This window comes from Macaca mulatta, chromosome X, assembly GCF_049350105.2.
Source record: "Macaca mulatta isolate MMU2019108-1 chromosome X, T2T-MMU8v2.0, whole genome shotgun sequence".
NCBI classification, from domain to species: domain Eukaryota; kingdom Metazoa; phylum Chordata; class Mammalia; order Primates; family Cercopithecidae; genus Macaca; species Macaca mulatta.
Genome location: NC_133426.1, coordinates 83680206 through 83692134, shown reverse-complemented (window position 1 = coordinate 83692134; position 11929 = coordinate 83680206).

The window sequence follows — 11929 nt, the reverse complement described above, 5'->3', positions numbered from 1 at the left end:
AATGAAAGCTCCATGCATGTTATTGCCCCCAAAGACCTTCTAGTAGGACAAAATTTGGAGGAAGACAGTGATATTGATGGTCCCGACCCTATGTAGGCCTGGGCTAATAAATGTATTTATGTCTTCGTGTTTCTTTTTTTTTTTTTTTTTGAGATGGAGTCTAGCTCTGTCGCCCAGGCTGGAGTGCAGTGGCGTGATCTCGGCTCACTGCAACATCCGCTTCCCAGGTTCAAGCGATTCTCCTGCCTCAGACTCCTGAGTAGCTGGGATTACAGGTGCCCAGCCCACCACTACATCCAGCTAATTTTTGTATTTTTAGTAGAGACAAGGTTTCACTGTGTTGGCCAGGCTGGTCTCGAACTCCTGACCTTGTGATCCGCCCGCCACGGCCGGATCCCAAAGTGCTGGGATCATAAGCGTGAGCCACCACGCCCGGCCTAGGTCTTCATTTTTAACAGAAGTGTTTAAAAAGTAAAACAAAATTTAAAAAGAGGAAAAAGCTTATAGTATAAGGATATAAAGAAAATGTTTTCGTATAGCTATACAATGTGTTTGTGTTTAAAGCTAAGTGTTATTACAAAAGAGTAAAAAAAACTAAAAACTGTATGAAATTTAAAAGTTATGGTATGTTAATTTTATCATTGAAGAAAGAAAAAATATATGTTCATCTCAGTCAAAATTATTTCTTCAAAGGCAAAGAAAAATAATTTTTATAAATTTAATGTAGCCTATGTATACAGTGCTTATAAAGTCTACAGTAGTGTACGGTAATATCTTTGACCCTCACATTCATTCACCATTCATTCATTGACTCTCCCAGAGCAATTTCCGTTCCTGCAAGCCCCATTTATGGTAAGTGCCCTATACAAGTGAACCGTTTTAAAAATCTTTTGTATCATATTTTTACTGTGCCTCTGCTATGTTTAGATACACAAATACCATTGTGTTCCAATTGCCTACGGTATTCAGGACAGTAACATGCTGTACAGATTTGTAGCCTAGGAGCAATAGGCTATACCATATAGCCTAACTGTGTACTAAGATATACTATTTAGGTTTGTGTAAGTACATTCTGTGATGTTCACACAATGACAAAATTGCCTAATGATGCATTTCTTAGAACATAGTGCATTGTTAAGTGATGCGTGTCTGTGTGTGTGGTATACTTAAATAATTAAAACCATAGTGTAATATAATTCCATATTCTGCTTTTCTGAAAGAATGCTTTGGTTGTTTAAGATATTTATCAACCTCATTTTAAGTTGGCTGCATATTAATTGATTATAGTGAGGTACCATAACTTATAGCTATTTTTCTGTCATTGAAAGTTAGGTGTTTTCTTTTTGCTTTTATAGATAATGCTACAATGAGCATCCTTATGAATACATCCTTAGAAGTGGATTCAGTAGTTTTCTTGGTTGCTGTTGTTATTGTTGTTTAGAGACAAGGTCTCACTCTTTTGCCCAGGCTAGGGTACACTGGCATGATCATAGCTCACTGCAGCCTTAGACTCTTGGCCTCAAGTGATGCTTTCACTTCAGCCTCCTGAGTAGCTGGGACTACAGGTGCACGCAACCATGCTCAGCTAGTTTTTAAATTTTTTGTAGAGATAGGAGTCTCACTATATTGCCCAGGCTCTTCTCAAACCCCTGGTCTCAAGTGATCCTCCCTCCTCAGCCTCCCAAAGCACTGGGATTATAGGTATGAGAGACCATGCCCAGCCCCTCTTTGGTTTTGAGTATTATTATTTTTTAAAAAAATCTTTGTTAATTTGATGAAAATGGATTTCATAATTTTGCATTTTATTAATTACTTTAGAGGTGGAAATATGTTGCTTTTTTTTTGCAAGTTACGTATCTTCTTTTGTGAGTTGTCTATGTTCATTGCCCATATTGTATTGGAAGCTTGCTGGTTTCGTTATATTTATATTTAGCCTATATTTAGTTAAAGGTAATAATGTTTTTCTTTTGTGGCAAATACTTAATCAGTTTTTAAAATCTTTTGAGTTTGCTTTTTTATGTTTAGGAGTTTACAAACTTTTTGATATTTTTCTTGATAGATTCATCCCTTAATCGTATATTTAGGAAGCTCTTCAAGAACCAGATAAATCTGAACATGTTGAAAATACAAGGGCTGTTGTAGAGGAGTTGAAATCAAGGGCCCTATGAAAGAACATAGCTTTCAGAGCTGCAGGAAGGCTCTCTGAGAGTAGAAAGGAAGAATGAGTTTTTTATTTTATTTTATTTTTTTTAGACGGAGTTTCACTCTTGTTGCCCAGGCTGGAGTGCAATGGTGCAATCTCAGCTCACCACAACCTCCACCTCCTGGGTTCAAGCTGTTCTCCTGCCTCAGCCTCCCAAGTAACTGGGATTACAGGCATGCACCACCACACCAGGCTAATTTTGTATTTTGAATAGAGATGGGGTTTCTCAATGTTGGTCAGGCTGGTTTTGAACTCCTGACCTAAGGTGATCCACCTGCCTCGGCCTCCCAAAGTGCTGGGATTACAGGCAAGAGCCACTGTGCCTGTCTGGAAGAATGAGTCTTAAAGACTGCTTTAAAAATTTTTTTTATTTTAGCTGGGAACAGTGGCTCATGCCTGTAATCCCAACACTTTGGGAGGCTGAGGCGGGCAGATCACCTGAGGCCAGAATTTCAAGACCAGCCTGGCCAACATGGCGAAAACCTGTTTCTACTAAAAAAATACAAAAATTAGCTGGGCATGGTGGCGTGCCTGTAGTCCCAGCTACTCAGTGCTGAGGCATGAGAACTGCTTGAACCTGGAGGCAGATCATGGCTTTTCTAATTCTTTAAGATGCATCTTTAGATATTTAACTGAAGGCTTTCCTCTCTCTCTCTTTCTCTGTTTTTTTTGTTTTTGTTTTTGTTTTTTTTTTTTGTTTTTTGTTTTGAGACGGAGTGTCACTCTGTCACTGGCTGGAGTAAAGTGGAGTGATCTTGGCTCACTGTAACCTCTGCCTCCCAGGTTGAAGTGATTCTTCTGCCTCATCCTCCTGAGTAGCTGGGATTTCAGGTGCCTGCCACCATGTCTGGCTAATTTTTGTATTTTTTTAGTAGAGACAGAGTTTCACCATATTGGTCAGGCTGGTCTTGAACTCCTGACCTAAGGTAATCTGCCCACCTTGGCCTCCCAAAGTGCTGGGATTACAGGTGTGAGCCACCGCACTTGGCCTGAAGGCTTTCCTCTTTTTTAGTGTAGGCACTGACAGCTTTAAACTTTCCTCTGAGTACTGCTTTTGCTATATCTCATAGGTTTTGGTACGTTGTGTTTCCATTATCATTTGTTTCAATACATTTTTCAATTTCCTTCTTAATTTCTTCATTGACCCATTGGCCATTCAGAAGCATATTGTTTAAATTCCATGTATTTATATAGTTTCCAAAATTCTACTTGCTATTGATTTCTAATTTTATTCCATTGTGGTCAGAGAAGATTCTTGATATTGTTTCAGTTTTTCTTTTGAATGTCTTAAGGCTTGTTTTGTGACCTAACATGTGGTCTATCCTTGAGAAGGATCCATGTGCTGAGGAAAAGAATGTGTATTCTGAAACCATTGGAAGAAATGTTCCGTAAATAACTATTAGATCTATTTGGTCTATAGTGCCGGTTAAGTCCCATGTTCCTTTGTTGATTTTCTGTCTGGAAGACCTGTCCAATGCTGAAAATGGGGTGTTAAAGTCTCCAGATATTATTACATTGGGGCCTATCTCTCTTTCTATTCTAATAATATTTGCTTTATATATCTGGGTGCTCAAGTTTTGGGTGCCTATATATTTAAAATTATGTCTTCTTGCTGAATTGACATCTTTATCATTATATACCTTCTTTGTCTCTTCTTATAGTTTTTGTCTTGAACTCTATTTTGTCTAATACAAGTAGAGCTACTCCTACTCTTTTTTGGTTTCCATTAGCATGGAATATATTTTTCCATCCCTTTATTTTCAGTCTATATGTGTATTTATAGGTGAAGTGTGTTTCTTGTAGGCAACAGATCAATGGCTCTGGTTTTTTCATCCATTCAGCCACTCTATGTCTTTTCATGGGAGAGTTGAGTCCATTTACATTCAATATTACATTCATTACATTACATTTGTTACATACATTACATTCAATAGTATTATTGATACATAAGGACTTACTCCTGCCATTTTGTTATTTGTGTTCTGGTTGTTTTTTCTGGTCTTCTCTTCCCTCTTTCTTTTCTTCCTCTCTTCTTTTTTTGGAAGTGGTTTTCTCTGGTGATATGTTTTAGTTTCTTGCTTTTTATTTTTTGTGTATCCATTGTATATTCTTTAGTTCAAGGTTACCATGAGGCTTACAAATACTATCTTATATCCCATTATTTTAACCTGATAACAACTTTAACACTGTTTGCATAAACAAACAAGCAAAAATATAACTAATAGACTCTATTCCTTAACTTAAATTTTTCTGCATTTTAACTTCTCATTGTTTCTATTTATATATTATTATTGTACTGACTATATCTTGAAAAGTTGTTCTAGTTATTATATTTGATTGGTTCATTGTTTAGTCTTTCTATTTAGGATAAGAGTAGTTTGCACACCACAATTACAGTGTTATAATATTGTGTTTTTCTGTGTACTTATTATTATTGGAGCTCCATTGTATGTTATTTGCTTCTTTTCTCTTGCCATTTTTAGGACCCTTTCTTTATCCTTGATCTTTGGGAGTTTGATTATTAAATGCCTTGAGGTAGTATTCTTTGGGTTAAATCTGCTTGGTGTTCTGTAACCTTTTTCTTGAATATTGATATCTTTCTCTAGGTTTGGGAAGTTCTCTGTTATCAGCCCTTTGAATAAACTTTCTACCCTATCTCTTTCTCTGCCTCCTCTTTAAGGCCCATAATTCTTAGATTTGCCCATTTGAGGCTATTTTCTAGATCCTGTCAGTGTGTTTCATCATTTTTTATTTTTTTATTTTTTTTGTTTCCTTGGACTGTGTATTTCAAATAAACTGTCTTCAGGCTCACTAATTCTCTCTTCTGCTTGATTAGTTCTGCTATTAAAGGACTCTGATGCATTTTTTAGTATGCCTATTGCATTTTTTTGCTTAGGCATTTCTGATTGAGTCTTTTTAATTATTGTAATCTCTTCATTAAATTTATCTGATATAATTCTGAATTCCTTCTCTGTGTTACCTTGAATTTCTTTGAGTTTCCTGAACACAGCTATTTTGAATTCTCTGTCTGAAAGATCATGTATCTCTATTTCTCCAGCGTTGATCCCTGGTGTCTTGTTTAGTTCATTTGGTGAGATCCTGTTTTCCTGGATAGTGTTAATGCTTGTAGATATTTGTTGGTGTCTGGGTATTGAAGAATTATTTATTGTAGTCTTCACTGTCTGGGTTTATTTGTACCCATTCATCTTGGGAGGGCTTTTTAGATATTTGAAAGGACTTGAGTATTGTAACCTCAGCCATATCTGCTTTAGGGGGCACCCCAAGCCCAGTAACACTGTGGTTCTTGCAGACTCATAGAGGTACTACCTTGATGGTCTTTTACAAGATCCAGGAGACCTCTCTGGATTACCAGGCAGAGACTCTTGTTCTCTTTCTTTACTATCTCCCAAACAATCAGAGTTTCTCTCTTTTTTTTCTGAGCCACGTAAAGCTGGGGGTGGAATGACACAAGCACCCCTGTGGCCACCACTACTATGACTGTGCTGGGTTAGACCTAAAGCCAGCACAGCACTGGACCTCACCCAAAGCCTGCTGTAACTACTCCCTAGCTACTGCCTATGTTCTCTCTAGGCCCTGGGGCTCTACAGTCAGCCCAGGGGCAAAGCCTGCTAGGCCTCCATCTTTCCCATCAGGGTGGCGAGGTCTCCCAGGCCCTGGGTTGGTCCAGAAGTGCTGTTCAGGAGTTAGGAAATGGAGTCAAAACCTTAGACCTCTACCTGGTGTTCTATGTACTGTGGCTGAGCTGGCAATCATGCCACAAGATGCAGTCTTTCTCACTCTTGCCTCACCTTTCCAAAGGCAGAGGAGCACTCACCTTATAGCCACCACCACCCCAGACCATGAGAGCTGCCAGACTACCGCAGATGTTCCCTTAAGGCCCAATACCTCTTAAGTCAGCTTGTGGTAAATGCTGCTTGGCCTGGGACTCACCCTTCAGGGAAATGGGCTCCTCTTTGGTCCAGGTCAGGTTGAGAAATGCTGTCCAAGAGTCAAGTCATGGAATTTGGGACCCCAGGAGCCCACTTGGTGCTCTATCCCCCTGTGGCCATGATGGTTGGTACCTAAGTTGCAAGACAAAGTCCCCTTTACTTTTTCTTCTGCTTTTCTCAAGCAGAAGGGGTTTTGCCTAGTAGCCACCACAGCTGGTAATGTGCTGAGTCTCACCTGAATCCAGCAAGTTTCAGAGGCTCACTGAAGGCCCTCAGTGTAGTACCTGGGTATCACTTCTGGTTATTCAGAGCTCAAGGGCTCTTCAGTTAACTGGTGATGAATGCTGACAGGACTGAGAACTTTCTTTCAAGTCAGCAGGTTCCTTTCTGGTCAGGGTGTGTCTAGAAATGTTATCTTGGAGCTAGGGCCTGGAAGAGGGGCCTCACAACACTGGCCAGTGCCCTAGCCTGCTGTGGCTGAGCTGGTATCCAAGCTTCAAGACAAAGTCCTTCCCATTCTTCCCTCTCCTCTCTTCAAGCAGAAGGAAGAGGTCTCTTTTGGAGCCATGAGCTGTGCAGCCTGTGGTTAGGGCAGGGGTGATGCCAGCACTCCCTTGGCTGTTCCAGCTGGTATCTCAGTATGTCGCATGCCCTGCACCCCCAAAAGTCCACTGTTTCTGGGCCTAGTTCAGCACTAGGACTCGCCTAACAGTTGAAGTCCTTATGGCCTAGACTGCCTTTCAAGTTTACTTGGAGATATAGAACATTGCAGCCCTTGGTGGCAAGATCTGCAGGAACTCAAGTTCTGACTGCTGGGATCAGCAATTCCCCTCTGGCTAGGGCAGATTTAAATACTCCCTTCATGGGTGGTCATCGGCTGAGTTTGGTTTAGTTTTCCTTTCTGCTCTAACAGCATTTAGTTAAATGCTTCACAATTGCTGTGTTCTCCCTCCCCCAGCACCAAGGGACACTCTGTACCATGCTGCCATTGCCAGTGGTGATTCAGGACTTTTTCTTTTTTAATACCTCTTCTGTGCCTCTTTCAGCAATATGAAGTTAAAAGCAGGTACTATGAATGTTCACCTAATTTTTGGTTCTTATAAAGGTGTCTTTTCTGTGTAGATAGTTGTTAAATAGGTGTCCTTGTGGGTGGGGAATCATCAGTGGAGCCTTCTATTCTGCCATCTTGCTCTGGTTCTCCTATTTTTATTTTAATTTTTTTGTAAAGACCGAGTCTTCCTATGTTGCCCAGGTTGATCTTGAACTCTGAGGTTCGTGTGAAACTCCCACCTTGGTTTCCCAAAGTGCTAGGATTACAAACATGAGCTACCATGCCTGGCCTACATGATCTTATATGTAGAAAACCTTAAAGGCTCCACCCAAAAACTGTTAGAACTGATAACTAAATTTAGTAAAGTTGCAGGATACAAAAATTAAGAAAGCAATCCCATTTACAATAGCAGCAACAATAGTAAAAATGCTTAGTAGTAAATTTAACCAAGGAGGTAATAGAATTGCATACTAAACAGTATAAAACACTAGTGAAATAAATAGAAGAAAATGTGAATAAATAAAAATGTATCCCATGTTCATGGATCAGAAGAATTAATATTCTTAAAGTGGCCATACTACCCAAAGCAAAAGACAGATTCAATGCAACCACCGTCAAAATTCCAGTATTATTTTTCACAGAAATAGAAAAAAAAATTCTTAAATTCATATGGAACCACAAAATACCCCCAAAAGCCAAAACTATCTTGAGCAAAATGAACAAAGTTGGAGGTATAACACTCCCTGGTTTCAAACTATATTACAAGATGATGGTGATTACAACAGCATGGTACTGGCATAAAAAAGACACATCAACCAATGGAACAGGATAGATAGCCCAGAAATAAACTCATGAATTTACAGTCAATTGCTTTTCAACAAAGGTGCCAAGGACACACAATGAGGAAATTAGAAGTAAATGATGTTGGGAAAATTGAATAGCCACATGCGGAAGAATGAAATTTGATCCTTATTTCACACCATGTACAAAGACCAACTCAAAATTATTTGAAGACTTAAATATAAGACCTGAAACTACAAAACTACTAGAAGAAAACATAGGGGAAACACTCAACAACACTGGTCTGAGCAATGGTTTTTTTTTTTTTTTTTTTTTTTTGATATGATCCTGAAAATACAGGCAACAAGAGAAAAAATAGGCAAAGGGAATTACATCAAACTTAAAGGTTTTTGCACAACAAAGGAAACAATTAACAAACAGACAACCATGGAGAGGAAGAATCTGATAAAGGGTTAATATACAAAATATATAGGAAACTCAACAGCAAGAAAACAAACAACCTGATTAAAAGATGGGTAAAGTGGGTGATAGGATCATCCATACTCCAAACCTTAGCATCCTGTAGTGTTCCTAGGTGACAGACCTGCACATACACCCCCAGGATCTAAAATAAAAGGTGAAATTATTTTTTAAACTTATAAAAATGGGCAAAGGACCTGAACAGGTATTTCTTTTTTTTTTTTTTGAGACAGAGTTTCACTCTGTCACCCAGTCTGGAGTGCGGTGACGTGATCTTGGCTCACCGTAAACTCCACCTACCCCGGGTTCACGCCATTCTCCTGCCTCAGCCTCCCGAGTAGCTGGGACTACAGGCACCTGCCACCATTCCTGGCTAATTTTTTGTATATTTAGTAGAGACGGGGTTTCACCGTGTTAGCTAGGATGGTCTCTATCTCCTGAACTCATGATCCGCCCACCTCAGCCTCCCAAAGTGCTGAGATTACAAGATTACAGGCGTGAGCCACCGCGCCTGGCCTCTGAACAGGTATTTCTTTTCCTTTCTTTTCTTTTTCTTTCTTTCTTTCTTTTTTTTTTTTTTTTTGAGATGGAGTCTCTCTGTGTTGCCCAGGCTGGATGGACTGCAGTGGCGCTCTCTCGGCTTACTGCAAGCTCCACCTCCAGGGTTCACGCCAGTCTCCTGACTCAGCCTCCCAAGTAGCTGGGACTACAGGCGCCCGCCACCAGGCTTGGCTAATTTTTTGTATTTTTAGTAGAGACGGGGTTTCGCTGTGTTAGCCAGGATGGGCTCGATCTCCTGACCTTGTGATCTACCCGCCTCGGCCTCCCAAAGTGCTGAGATTACAGGCATGAGCCACCGCGCCTGGCCCTGAACAGGTATTTCTTAAAGGAAGACATACAAATAGCCAACCAGGTCATGAAAAAATGTTTAGTATCACTAATCACAGGGAAATGCAAATTAAAATCACAATGAGCTATCATCTCACACCTGTTAGAATGGTTTTTATTTTTATTTTCAATAGCTTTTTGGGGAACAGGTGGTGTTTAGTTACATTAGTAAGTTCTTTAGTGGTGATTTCTGAGATTTTGGTGCATCCCTTACCAGAGCAGTGTACACTGTACCCAGTGTGTAGTCTTTTAACCCTCATCCCCCTCCCACTGTTTCCCCCAAGTCCCCAAAGTCCATGGTATCATTCTTATGCCTTTGTGTCATCATAGCTTAGCTCCCACTTATGAGTGAGAACATATGATGATTGGTTTTCCATTCCTGAGTTACTTCACTTAGAATAATGGTCTCCAATTCCATTCAAGTTGCTTCAAATGCCATTATTTCATTCATTTTTATGGCTGAGTAGTGTTCCATGGTGTGTATATATATCACATTTTCTTTATCCACTCTTTGATTGATGGACATTTGGGCTGGTTCCGTATTTTTGCAATTGCAAATTGTGCGGCTGTAAACATGCATGTGCAAGTATCTTTTTCATATAGATAACTTATTTTTCTCTGGGTAAATACCCAGGAGTGGGATTGCTGGATCAAATGGTAGATCTATTTTCAGTTCTTTAAGGAATCTCCAAACTATTTTCCACAGTGGTTGTACTAGTTTACATTCCCACTAGCAGTGTAATAGTGTTCTCTTTTCACCATATCCACACTAACACCCATTATTTTTTTTATTATGGCCATAACAAATTTTATCAAAAAGAGGAAAGATAATGAGTATTTGTGAGGATGTGAAGAAAAGGGAGCCCCTGCAGTGTTGGTGGGAATGCAAATGAATACTTCATAATGGAAGACAATATAGAGGTTCCTCAAAAAACTAAAAATAGAAATGTCATTGATCTGGCAATCCCACTTCTGGATATATATCCAAAGGAATTGAAATCAGTATATTAAAGGGATATCTGCACTCTCATCTTCATTGCAGCATATTTCGCAATAGACAAGATGTATCAACGTAAGTGTCCATCAGCAGATGAATGAATAAAGAAAATGTGGTATATCTACATAATGGAATACTATTCAGCCATACAAAAGAAGGAAATTCCAACATTTGTAACAGTAGAAGATATTATGCCACATGAAATAAGCAGACACAGAAAGACAAATACAGCATGATCTCACATGTGGAAATGAAAAGAGTTAACTCATAGAAGTAGAGAATGGAATAGTGTTTACCAGAGGCTAAGGGGTGGAGAAGGGGTCTGAAGGAGGGACTAGGGAGTTATTGGTCAAAGGATACAAAGTTTCAGTTAGACAGGAGGAATAAATTTTGAGATTTATTGCACAATAGGGTGGCTATAGGCAATAATAATATATTGTATATTTCTTTCTTTCTTTCTTTTTTTTTTTTTTTTGAGACAGAGTCTCGCTGTGTTACCCAGGCTGGAGTGGTGCAGTGGTGTGATCTTGGCTCGCTGCAACCTCCACCTCCCAGGTTCAAGTAATTCTCCTGCCTCAGTCTCCTGAGTACCTGGGATTACAGGCATGCACCACCATGCCTGGCTAATTTTTTGTATTTTTAGTGGAGATGGGGTTTCACCATGTTGGCTAGGCTGGTCTCAAACTCCTGACCTCAAATGATCCGCCTACCTCAGCCTCCCAAAGTGCTTGGATTAAAAGCATAAGCCACTGCACTCGGCCTATTGTATATTTCAAAAGCCAAGAGAGGTTGGGTGCAGTGGCTCACATCTGTAATCCCGGCACTTTGGGAGGCCGAGACAGGAGGATCACTTGGGCCCAGGAGTTCAAGACCAGCCTGGGTCACACGATGAGATCCTGTCTCTACAAAAAATACAAAAAAATTGCTAGCAGGATGGTGTGTGCCTGTAGTCCCAGCTACTGGGGAGGCTGAGGTGAGAGGATCACCAGAGCCCGAGAGGTCAAGGCTGCAGTACCACATATTATTGGTGGGAATGCAAAATGGTGCAGCCTTTCTGAAAAACTGTTAGCAGATCCTCATCTGGTTGACCATAGAGGTAGTGTATAACCCAGCAATTCCACTGCTAGCTATATACCTAGGAGATATGAAAACATGTATTTCTATAAACTTGTACATGAATGTTCATAGCATTATTCATAACAGCTGAAAAGTGGAAACAACCCAAATGTCTAGCAACTGATAAATGAAATGAAATGTAGTATATTAATGCAATGGAATACTATTCAGCCATAAAAAGGAATGCAGTATTGCTACATGCTACAATGTAGATGAACCTTCGAAACATCATGCTACGTGAAAGAAGTCAGTCACAAAAGACTGTATATTGTATGATTCCATTTACATGAAATGTTCCGAATAGGAAAATCCACAGAGACAGAAAGTAGATTAGAGCTCACCAGGGACTAGGAGGAAGGGCTAAAAAGGAGATATTGCTTAATGGTTTCAGAGGTTTTGTTTGGAGTGATGAAAAAGTTTTGGAAATATGGTGGTGATGACTGCACAACACTGTAAATACAATT